The sequence below is a fragment of the Rosa chinensis genome, chromosome 6 (assembly GCF_002994745.2).
Source record: "Rosa chinensis cultivar Old Blush chromosome 6, RchiOBHm-V2, whole genome shotgun sequence".
Lineage (NCBI taxonomy): Eukaryota > Viridiplantae > Streptophyta > Magnoliopsida > Rosales > Rosaceae > Rosa > Rosa chinensis.
Window position 1 is genome coordinate 15,600,662 of NC_037093.1, and position 12,733 is coordinate 15,613,394.

The following is a 12,733-nucleotide window of genomic DNA, read 5'->3' on the forward strand; positions in this document are numbered from 1 at the left end:
AATAGTGTATCAATTCATTAAGGATAGTAATCTATTGCTTAGTCTACAAGGAAGGCTACAAGTTGTGATACATTAAGAATCTAACTAGGAAACCTAAACCGATATGGATAGCTTTAATGGGAAGCTTCTTGAGGTTTAAGTCACCTATATATACAGATGAATTGGTCCCTGATTACTGCCGACGTTTTGCATATTGTTCTGTCCATTGAGAAGCAAGTTGGTAAGTAACAGAAGACCATATTCAGTGATCGTGTTTGCAGCATAAGATGGAATCCATGCCAGTGATTGCTGAAGGTAAGCTTTAATCCTTTTATGATTTATGTGCATATGTTGTGAGCATGTAAGTATGGTTTTACACTATCTGCCAAGCTTGAAGCCAGCTCTTGTCGGAGAAGTCCACTGAATCCAAAGAGGCTCTACACTTCGGAAGCTGCAATTTTCCACGAACCAAAAGCAACCAGATGCACAATTCAAATATTCAATCCAAAAACTCCTCCATACATGTAAACACAATCACAATCTTATTGATAAAGAAAAAACCAAAGGCTTTCTGAGCTTCTCTGCAACAAGATTATACAACAAACACAGTAGACAATTATGAGCAAAATGAACAAAACACATCAAAACTATCAACCCTAATCAAGCTTCAAAGTTGTCAACATCTATATAATTGTTTTCAATAATAGACCCAAATCAATTTTCATACTAAATTAAAAGTCGGAAGTTAATCGATACCATAGAAAAAATAAAAAATTCTTACCCAAGGTGGTGTTCTTTGTCAAGCCTCCAATGAATATCTTTCTGCACAAAAAGAATGATAGAGCAAATTGGATCATTCGCAAGGCAAATGGTAAAGCACCAACCTTGCCGCAAAGCAAACACTATGAGCTGCAATAACAAATGATAATGCCCTTCAAGACCAACATGGTCAGTGGAGTGGAAATGGAGAAGGAAAAGATCTTGGCAGAAAACAGAGGCCGTAAGCAATCCAACGACCCCAGGTAGGATTTGAAACGAATTAATAAACCCAGCTGAAAGCGAAAACCCTGCAAATATGCAAGGTGGAGGAACATGGTTGCATGCTCCAAATTATGGAGCTTGAAGGAGAAGTTAAGAACAGGGAAGTCTAGAACTTGCACGATAACTGCAAATCCAGAGAAAGATAAGATGAAAATGAGTCCCAGGTGTTTAATTTTGGAAAAAGGGTAGTTCAATGGGTACCAAAACCTCACTCTAAAGTTACTAGTGCCTTTGAGAAAATAAGATCTGATAGTGTTGACTGTATGCCATAAACCAAGAAGGGTGAGGGCAAAGCCAGGTACTACGTGCCCAATGAACGTGCCCATCGCAAGCTTTTCTCCATAGATCAGGGTTTCTGGTACATGATTTGGAGATGCTTAACTCACAGTCTCTGAATAGAGCTTAAACACATGAAGCCATTGCAGTGGCACTGAATACTAAAAGCAGAAAACCTACATTTTGGTAATTTTTCAAAACATTTGGTGCATGATGCATGTATTTCCACACACATAATTGCACAAGACGACACTCAGCTATGAGTGACACTCCAAACAATGGATATCGAAAATGGAAGTGTGACCACAGGAAGAAGATTAATGGTTTTACTGTTACTTTCAACTGTCAAGACCATTGAATTGAGTTGTTTGGATTCCAGGCTGATTAATTTAATTTATTTCTTATTATAACATGGCTTTCTTATGAACAATGTAGACTATCCTTGGTATTTATGAATTAAAGGTCTTGAATCTTCAACAGTGTAAGGACTAGAGTGCAACTAGTGGAGAGTGAAGTGGTTTCAATATATGAGTGTGGCAAATAAGATGTTCCCACTTGTTCAAGATATTTCATTATCTCGTGGACTTATTCAACAAAACAATAGTATAGTGATGGTAAAAGTCGTAAGATTCCTGGTATATTACCTTGCCACAAAATGAGTGTACCAAAGATGATTGATTTCTAAGTCCAAATCACAAAATGCTAAACTTCTTAGCACCTGAAAAAACAAAAATGTTTAAAGCTGGAGACTTGGGAGCATTATCGTTGAAAAAGTCGGGACAATTAAGAAAGCTGAACTAAAACCACGTTATTGAGTTCATTTTTAATAATGTTAATGCTTGCATACATCCTCTACCCTAGTTCTTCTTATTGTTGGAAATGTTAGGATTCCCATGTTTTTACCAGGTAACAATCTGGAGGCAATTAGAAATCATGATTATCATTGAAATAGTTTAATCTGTTTTGAGTTATAACTTGATTCAGTCAATTTAAAGTAGTCTGACAAGAGTCATATACTCATCGCAATTAATCCAGTTTATATTCTTTTGAAGTAGTTAAGTGTTATTAGAGTTAGAACTGAAAGGAAACAAGTGACTGGATATGCCTGCTCTAAAGCATGTATCAAGATCTATAAAAGTTATTGAGCTACAATTAAACAGCAAAAACACATTTACTGCACAAAATGGTAGATTTTCCGGCTGTAATTAACTTGGCAACAATACTGTCTTTATGGAGAATGCATTATTTTCAATTTTTCATGAATTCCACTCATATTAAAACTCAAGTATACTGTGTGTACATGGTGTAGCTCAGTGCCAACAAAGAAATAAAGAACTACACAGAAGAGGTTACATAATCTTACAGTAAGACATTCTCTATAAACCCAATCAGTTCATTCTGAATCAAGTTCAACAATACTATTGAATGCGATAGATACCTGAGCTGAGCTTGTCAGGTCATCTTCAAGAAGTAAGCAAAAAAATCTTCCAGAAACAGAATTTGAGTTCGAGAACACCACTATCATTAGAAGTAAAATACACGGAGTCATGAATCACCCTTTCTGAGAAATTCCTCAACATTCTCAATTCCCTCAATCAGAGAGTAATATGTGCTGTCATTGGGAGTAATCCCTCTGCTCACCATTTCTTTAAGGAGCTCTTGAGCAAGATCACCTTCTTGGTTTTTGCATAGACCTTTTATAAGAGCATTGTACGTTAGATGTGTAGGATTGAAACCTATACTCAACATCTCGTCTCGAACTTTGAATGCATCATTCATATCACCCCGTTTACTATGTCCACTAATGAAATCAGGCTTAATTCCCTGTCTCTTGATCTCATCCAGAAGTTCCCGAGCTTCCTCAACTTTCCCTTCCCTGCAGCGCCCTTGCATTAGGGTATTGTAAGTCACCTCATCTGGATGAACCTTCATTTTATCCATCTAACTCAAAAGCGAAAAATGCACGCTCCATATTCCCATTAGCACAATGACCATCAATCAAGGCATTGAACATCACAACATCTGGTAGAACACCCTTACGCAGTATCTTCTCAAACAAGTCATCTGCCTCATTCATTCTCTTCCTTTTACTCAAAACATAAATAAGTGATGTATAAGTTTCCTTAGTGGGCTCTATCCCTTCACTCAACATTTCATCGCAAAGGATAAACGCTTTCTTTGCATTCCCAGACCTGCAATAGCCATTAATCAAGATATTATACGTAATGGCATCAGGAACCATTCCCTTTTCTTCCATTTCTCTAACCATACAATCATCTTCACTCACCCTACCTTCCATAAACAATTCATGAATCAACAAATTGTAAGTTGACACTGTCGGCATTATACCCTTCATCACCATCTCATCTCTATAACCGAAAGCCCTGTCCAGAACACCCTTATTGCAATAACCATCAATCAGGGTGTTGTAAGTAACAGCACTTGGAAGCAGCCCAATTTCCAGCATTTTATCAAAAAGACCAGACGCTTCATCAAGCCTTCTCTCCTTACACATCCCACTAATAAGCAATCCATACGTGTAAGAATCCGGCTGAACTCCTCTACCTTTCATAGCATTAAAGATTATCAAGCTAAAGCACTCAAAAGCGTCATAAGCCCTCTTCATTTCACAGCAAGCACTTACCAGCAAGTCGAGAACGACGCCGCTTTGGGCACCCAAATGTACTCGGGCACGAGCCAGCGAGTCGAAAACGTCTCAAATCGGAGAAATGCCACTGCCGACGACTTACTTCAGGAGCTCCAGGGAGGGTTTTGGGAAAGGCAGGGCGGCGAGAATGGCGACGGCGAGGCATTGGGTTTCGATTTCGAGGCGGCGGAAGTCGATGTGGGATGTGAATTGATGGACGAGGTGAGGGCTTTGGTGGAGATGGAAGAGGGTTTGAGAGATTAGAGAGGAGGGGAGGTTGGATGAAATGCAGAGCCGTCCCTTGACCAAGGCAGTGGCCTTGGGCCTCAGTTTGGGGAAGGCCTCCATCTCCAAATATATATATATATATATATATATATGTTAAAAAAAAAAAGATTGTAAGATTTTGTCATTGTCTACCACGGGTTTTGCTTTCTAGAACGTGCCTCACGCGCTTCCCCAAAACCCATCTGCTACTCATCTTCTTCCCCGATTGGCCTGTCAACTCTAAATCTCTCCGCCTTCTCCGGCTACCTGAGCTTCTCTGGTGGCTACCCCAGCGTTCGTGTTCTCCGCCCTTCCACAAGGCTCCGATGTTGATTCAACGCAAACATGCGAAGAATGGCGATGATATCAGCTCCGATCTGGAATCTCTTCGCATGGAAGACTTGGACTCCTCGGTTCGAACCTCGCCTTGCCTTCAACCTTAGATGACCTATGCTAGTACTCTTAAGAATCCGGTTGACCGTTTCAGACAAACCATGGTGGAAGACTCTGAGTTTACTGATGAGGACTGCTCTTATTCCCAGGGTATTCATGGCCTAAATGTTTCCTTCTCTGAAAAGGTGCACAACAAACTGGATTATGATTGGCGATGTGCTGTTGTGGTCAAGCTCATGGGTAAGCCAAATTCAACTAATACTTTGATTTCATGTTGAGGGGTCTTAGGAGAAAATGGCAGGTTAAAGGGGGCTGGCAATTAATTGACCTCCCCAATGATTTTTTCATTGTGAAATTTACTCTTGAGGAAGACATGAATTATGCTTTGTGTGGTGGTCCTTGGATTCTTGGGGGCCAAACTTTGATTGTGAAAAAATGGAGACCAGATTTTGATCCCATGACTAAACAAATTGGCAAAATGGCCTTATGGGTTAGAATTTTTGGATTGCCTGTGAAATATTTCAAGGAGTTTACTGTTGCAAAAATTGGAAAAATCCTTGGAGACGTTGTGAAAGTTGATAAGCTTACTGTTGGGCAATCTAGGGGCAAGTTTGCTAGAGTTTGCATTGAGGTTGACCTCAGTAAACCGTTGAGGCCTTATGTTGAAGTTGAATCTTCTGCTTTTCAAGTGGTTTATCAAGGAATATCTCTTATCTGCTTTGAATGTGGCTGTTTTAGGCACCCTAAAGACAAATGTCCTACTCTGAAAGTTGATGCTAATAAAACCTTTGTTGATGAAAGCACCAAGACTCCTGCTCCTAGCTATGATGTTGCTGATAACTCTGATGTGAATATGTCGCATGAATTACCTGTTAATCCCTGTGATCCTGATGTTGTGCTAAAAGATGACATGGGCCCGTGGATGCTCATGAGTTACAGAAACAAAAAGAAGAGCAATGATTCTGGTGGCAACAAAAAGAGCAGTAACTCTGGCTCTAGATTCTCTATACTGCAAGATGAGAGTGAGCCTAATTTGCCTGCTAAGACCATGAATGAAAACTCTGTTGATACAGCTCAGCCGATTGTGAGACTTTGGCAAAGCTTCCAAGAGAAAAAGAAACAAGCCCCTGTGTCCACCAAAGCTAAAAATGCTAGCACTTCTAAAGCCCCTATGAAGAGCACTGCTACTGATGGCATTACTTCACCTCCCAAAGCTGGTCCAAAGTTCACTGACATATCTAGCTTCAAAATCATGGGGAACTCCAGAGTTCCTATGAAGGATGTTTCTAACCTTGAAAGCTCAGGTGGATCCAAACTTGAAGTGGTCTACCAAAGGAAAACTAAAAGCCACACTTCCTCTACCACCAAACAGCAGAACCACATCTTCAAGAGGCTCTCCTTTGAAAACATGGGTTCCACTGCTCCAAGTGATGGCATATCTGCCATTTTTGGTCATTGCCCTCCTGAGGAGCTTGCGACTAACATGGTTGCTGCTTCCTCATCATCCCAAGACTCTGCCACCTTTGTTGAAAAGACTTTTGCTGATAACAGCAAGCTGACAGCTGATGACAACCTACCTTCTCATGATGGGGAGGGCATGGTTGATGCTTAACTTGGGGTTCCTACCCTCTCTTTCACTGCCTCTCAATGATTAAGATCTTATTTTGGAATGCAAGGGGTGCTGGAAGTGAAAATTTCAGGTCTGCTGTTGCAGATCTTGTTAAGATTAATTCTATTGCCGTTTTGGCTTTATGTGAACCTCGTGTGCAGTTCCATAAAGCTAGGGACTCTCTTAGAAAACTGGGATTCTCCGATTTTAAAGTTGTTGAGGCTGCTGGGTTCTCTTGTGGCATTTGGCTTCTTTGGATCATTGTTCCAGAACCCAGATTGACTTCATTGATGATAATTTTCAATCAATTTCTGTTAAAGTTACCCTTCCTGGAAATTCTCCTTAGATGCTTACTGTGATCTATGCTAGTCCTAACCACACCTCAAGAGCTTCCCTCTGGAGTTATTTGGATAACCTTAAAGCTTCTACTAATCTTCCTGCTTTGTTTATTGGTGATTTTAATGAGCTTGTTTCGGATGCTGACAAAAGTAGTGGCTCTCTAACTGGACGATTTGGTGCTCTTAGGAGTTGGATTAATCGGAATGCTCTAATTGACATGGGGTTCAAGGGCTCATGTTACACTTGGAGTAATAATTCTGTAAAGGAAAGACTTGATAGGGGCTTATGTTGCTGTGAGTGGAGATCCATGTTTGCTGAAGCTTTTATTCAACATTTGCCCAAGACAAGATCGGATCATTGTCCCATTCTTATGCAGTCCTTTTCCAACATTCACATTAGTAGAAAAGCTATGCCCTTCAGATTTCAGGCCATGTGGTTTTCTCACCCTAATTATTCCAAATTTGTATCCTCTACTTGGAATACTTTATCTGGTGATTTTTCCTCTAAAACTAATGCTCTCTCTATTGCTCTAGCTCATTGGAACAAAGATGTTTTTGGCCATCTCTTCCAAAGGAAAAGAAGGTTACTGGCTAGAATTGGTGGTATTCAAAAGGCAAGAGACAGGTATGAGAATCCTTTTCTCATTAATTTGGAGGCTGAACTCATTCAAGATTATGAAAATATTAGAGATCAAGAGAATCTTTTTTGGAGGCAAAAGTCTAGAGACAAGTGGCTGCTTGATGGTGACAGGAATACCAGGTTCTTTCATTTGACCACCCTCATTAGAAGAAAGAAAAATAAGATTGAAGGTCTTTTTGATTCTCATGGTGCTTGGTTCACTGATTCTGAGAGCATGAAGAACATCTCTGTTGATTTTTTCACTGATCTATTTTCTTTGCATAATCCTGAAGATATTAGATTCTTAATTCCCTGGCTCTTCCCTACCCTTGATCAGAACAGGCTGGTGAGTAGCCGACCTGTTTCCCTCTTAGAAGTTAAAGATGCTTTGTTTGCTATTGGTGGCCTCAAAGCCCCTGGTCATGATGGCTTTCTTGCTATTTTTTATCAAAACCACTGGCAAACTTGCTCTAATGACATTTTTAAGGATGTCCATGAGGCTTTCTGCGCTTGCAAAATTCCTGCTGGGCTTAATCATACCATCATATCTCTCATTCCTAAAGTTGATGGACCTCAACATATGGTCAATTTCAGACCCATTAGTCTTTGTACCACCATTTATAAAGTGATTTCTAAAATTATTGTGGCTAGGATCAGACCCTTGATGAAGACCCTCATTAGCCCTAATCAGGTGAGCTATGTTCCTGGCAGGCACATCTCTGACAATGTCATGATTGCTCAAGAGATGTTGTTTAAGTTCAAAAAGTCTTGTGGCCATAAATGGTTCTTTGCATGGAAGGTTGATTTGTCTAAAGCCTATGATAGACTAAGATGGGACTTTATTGAGCGTGTGCTTTGGGAAGTTCAATTTCCGGAACCTATTGTGAAATTAATCATGCACTGCATTACTTCCACCAGTTTCCAGATTTGCCTTAATGGTGAACTCACTAATTCTTTTAAAGCTCAGAGAGGGATTAGAAAAGGAGATCCTCTTTCTCCTTACATCTTTGTCCTCTGTATGGAAAAGCTATCTCATTTGATTTAGTCTGCTGTGGAGTTTGGCCAATGGAAACCTGTTAGAGCTTCTCAATCTGGCCCTATGGTTTCTCACTTATTTTTTGCTGATGATTTAATGCTTTTTGCTGAGGCCACTACTAATCAAGCCACTACGCTCAAAAAATGTCTTGACCTCTTTTGCTCTCTCTCTGGACAAGCTGTTAGTTATCAGAAGTCTCTTATTTTTTGCTCTCCTAACACTACCAAGATGACTGCTGCTGATATTTCCAGGACTTGTGGCTCTCCCCTTACTGAGGATCTTGGAAAATATCTTGGTATGCCTCTCATTCACTCTCAAGTTAATATGCATACTTATGCTGGTGTTTTTGACAAAATCCAAAATAGACTCTCTAGCTGGAAGAGTAAGGTGCTTAGCATGGCTGGCAGACTTACTTTAGTTCAATCTATTACTTCTTCTATCCCTATTTATGCCATGCAAACTACAAAACTACCTGCTAGTCTTTGTGATAAAATTGATAAATTAAATAGAGACTTTATTTGGGGGGATACTGATGGCAAAAAGAAAGTCCACCTGGTCAACTGGGATATGGTCTGCCAACCCAAACAGTTGGGTGGTTTGGGAGTTAAATTGACTGCTGAGATGAACCAGGCAATGCTTTCTAAAGCAAGTTGGAGAATCTTCCAAAATGATAGTGGTTTATGGGCTTCCATTTACAAAGATAAGTATCTATCTAAAAATCTTCTTACTGATATGAACTATAAGCCTCCTCCTGATTGTTCTAGCACTTGGAGAAGCATCTCCTATGGTGCTGAGTTGATGAGAAAATGCTTAAAATAGAGAGTTGGTGATGGGAGAAGAATTAAGTTTTGGACTGATCATTAGCTCATGCCCAATCCCCTTATCACTTTTGCTCTTCCTTTAGCTACTATCAATATTAATGCTGTTATCAGTGATTTCTGGGATGATGTTGGTTGGAATATTGATCTCCTCCTTACTTTGGTGCCAAGTCACATTGTCAGCCAAATAGTCAATGTCCCTACTGGTTTTGCGAACTGTGGTAGTCAATGAATTAAAAAATGCGCCTTGAGGTGCTCCTGAGGCCTAAAAGGCGGAAATCAGCCCCTAAATTGAGTGAGTTTCGATGAAAAGGCGACGAGGCTTCTGAGGTGGCGAATAAGGTGTCCTAGGCGCACGCGCAGCGGTTTTTTTTTTTTTTTGGGTCTTTTCCGATACGACGTCGTTTTGGGTTTTTAAGGCTTAAAGACCTGCCTAGGTCGCGCGACACTGAGCAGAGGACATCGTTCCAACCCCCATTTCAGCTTTCGCACTTCCAAAGAGATAAAAGGCAGCAATCTGATGCAAATCCCTTAGAACCCAATCAACCCATCATCTTTCTCAAGGATTTGGCTGTAAAGGAGACCAAGCAGACTATTTTCGAACTTGGAGTTCGAGTTGCAGACTTGGAGTTCGATTATTGGAGTTTGATTTGCAGCCTTCAAGTTCGATTATTGGAGTTCGATTTGGAGTTTGATTTGGAGTTTGATTTCAGACTTGGAGTTCGATTTGGTGTTCGATTTGCAGACTTGGAGTTCGATTTGGTGTTCGATTTGCAGACTTAGAGTTCGAATTGGAGTTCGATTCGCAGACTTCGAGTTCGATTATTGGAGTTCAATTTGCAGACTTGGACTTCGATTATTATAGTTTGATTTGCAGACTTGAAGAGGTGCTTGCAGATTTGGAGTTCGACTTGCAGACAAGATTTGAAGGTACAGTTCAATTGATTTTCGCACTTTGAAGTTTGAATGTTTAGGCTCTGCTTTGTAAGGCTTTGTGAATATAAGATTTTTGATTGTTACAAGTAATTCGGAATTGCTGAATGCATAGATGTTGGTTGGTATTGTATCCTTGACTAAATGCATAGATGTTGGTTGGTATTGTCCAAATTAGCTGCCCAAATTGCATCGGACTCCTTGCCCAGATGTTGATTTGGTTACTATTGTTGTTGTGTTGATTGTGCCCATATATTTTTTGCTTAATTGTTATCTCCAAATTGTCTATATATAATAGGCTTGTCTACTAATGTTATTTTATCTACACTGCCCAGATTGTTATTTTATATGTAATTGATAGGATGTTATGTTTAGTGCAGCAACAATGAGTTCTAGTACTACTACTAGTGGGATGACAAAGAAAGATCATGCTTGGAAATGGACTAAACCAATTCCGGGGGAGTTGAAGTACTTTTTGTGTGCGTTTTGTGATCAAAAAAATACCGGGGGAGTTTGAACTTTCTTGATCTTTGGTGTTTGAACTTTAAATCCTTGATTTCATTTTATGTTGGTAATTTTTTTGAATCATATGCTTCTAGTACTTCATTTATTGTGAGTGAATGACAATTAGTAATGTTCTTTTGGTTACTCTTAATGTGGTATATATAAGAGTAGTAATTACATGAATATAGGTCAATTATGCGTAAGGCTTACGCCTTACGCCTCAAGGCGAACGCCTTGCTGAGGCTCACAGGAAAACGCCTCGCCCTATGCCTCAGCGTTTTAAAACATTAGTGGTAGTGATTCTGTTATCTGGGGCACTACTTCCAATGGTAAATTTTCTGTCAAGTTTGCCTACAATTCTAAGTTTGATTTGACTAGGCCTCATGTCTCCCATTGGAACACTATATGGAAATTTAATGTTCCTCCAAAACTCAAATCTTTCTTGTGGGTGGTTATGCATAAAAAACTTCTGACTAATGTCCAAAGAGCTAGAAGAGGCTTCACACTGGATCCTTCATGCCCTATATGCCATATGGAGGAGGAAACTATCTTGCACATGCTCAGAGATTGTCCTAGAGCATTTGCCATTTGGAGACCCTTTCTCAAACAGGGTAACATTCTCAACTCTTTCTCTCTTGATTGGAATGGTTGGATTGCTGCTCAAATTCATTGTCAAACTGTCATTCAAAAGAATGTGAAATGGTGCAGTCTCTTTGTTTTCATTTGTTGGTTCATATGGAAATGGAGGAATAAGGCTGTTTTTGATCTCAGTTTTGCTATGCCTACCTGCCCTAGAAAAGTTATCTGGAACTATGCAGATGAGTGGACTAGTGTCAATCTCAGGAAAAATGCGGATTATGTTTTCAGTAGTGTTTATCTTGCTTGGCAAAAACCTGCTGATAATTTCTATAAGTTAAATGTGGATGGGACTAGGAGCTCATCTTCTGGTAAGATTGGAGCTGGAGGTGTGATCAGGGATAAATTTGGCAACTGGATTTCTGGATTTCAAGTCAACTTAGGCATTGGTGATATCCTTGATGCTGAGGCCTGGGGTCTTTACTTTGGGCTTAAAATGGCTGCTAACTTGCAGATCCCTCAACTGGAGGTTGAGTCTGACTCTGCGGTCCTGGTTCAGCTGATCCAATGTGCTGAGCTTGACACTCACCCTCTTGGTTCTTTATTGATTGGTTGCTTGAACTACATGAAGAGCATGGGAATGGCTCATATCTGCCACATCTTCAAGGAATGCAATATGACCGTAGATGCCTTAGCCAAAGACAGTATTAATCATGAGCTTGATCTTATTGCTCTTGATAGCCCTCCCCTGCATGCCACTCAGTTCTACCTTGATAACATAGCCTCTATGTCTAGAGCTAGAAGGAGTGCTTGTGTTAATTCTTAGTTGTTGTTCTTTTCTGTTTGGGTCTTTTAGGCCCAGCTTGTAACCAAAAAAAAAAGATAGTAAAAGAAAGAGTTTTTGTCCATTTACCCCATTTCTAGGGATTTTTTTCCCACTTACCCCATTAAGTTTTTTTAATTCTCTCTTACCCAAAACACTCTAAGGAGGTCTTCCCTAATACCCCATTAAGGTTTTTTTTTTGTTTTTCATTTTTTTTTTAATACCATTTTACCCTCATCCCTTTGTTACTTAGAGAGAGAGAGAAAATGGAAGAGAGAGAACCCATAGGAGACTTCGCCGGAGCCGGTCACCGATCGCTGCCCACCGGAATTTTCTAAAAACATCTATTGCCCCCAATACACGTCTATTGCCCCCAATAGAGGGGCAATAAACTTCTATTGCCCCCTAATAGATGTCTATTGGGGTCTATTGCCCCCAATAGACATCTATTGCCCCCCAATAGACGCCTATTGCCCCTAAAATTAGACAAATAAAACTTTGATTAAAGAAAAAAACAAAGAGATTATATCAATTTTAAACGTCTATTGCCCTGCAATAGACGTCTATTGCCTCAATAGACATTCAAAACTTTTTTTCTTTCCTTCTGTCCCATTCAAAAAATTTGGCACATATAAGCACATGCTCTGCCCTGTCCGCATTCACATCCAATGCAATGTGTATCTACATAGCACAACGCCAACCATGATGACAACAAACAAATAGACAAGAAAGACTCGTAAATGAACCTACGGAAATGCATCGCAAATGGCTACTCTGGAAAAACCCCAACCACCCGAGAACTATAACAATCAAAACCCATTATGGATGCGCTTCTTCTTTTCTTTCTGTTGCTTTGCGGCGCACCCTTCTTTCC

At 40.0% G+C, this 12,733-nt stretch overlaps 2 pseudogenes; both read right to left on the bottom strand.

Annotated features, from left to right (window-relative positions):
- Nucleotides 1-363: 363 nt before the first annotated feature.
- On the bottom strand, nucleotides 364-1,743 carry LOC112170268 (annotated as a pseudogene).
- A 1,078-nt stretch (nucleotides 1,744-2,821) lies between these two features.
- Nucleotides 2,822-12,733, bottom strand: part of LOC112170904 — a 32,519-nt pseudogene continuing 22,607 nt past the window's right edge.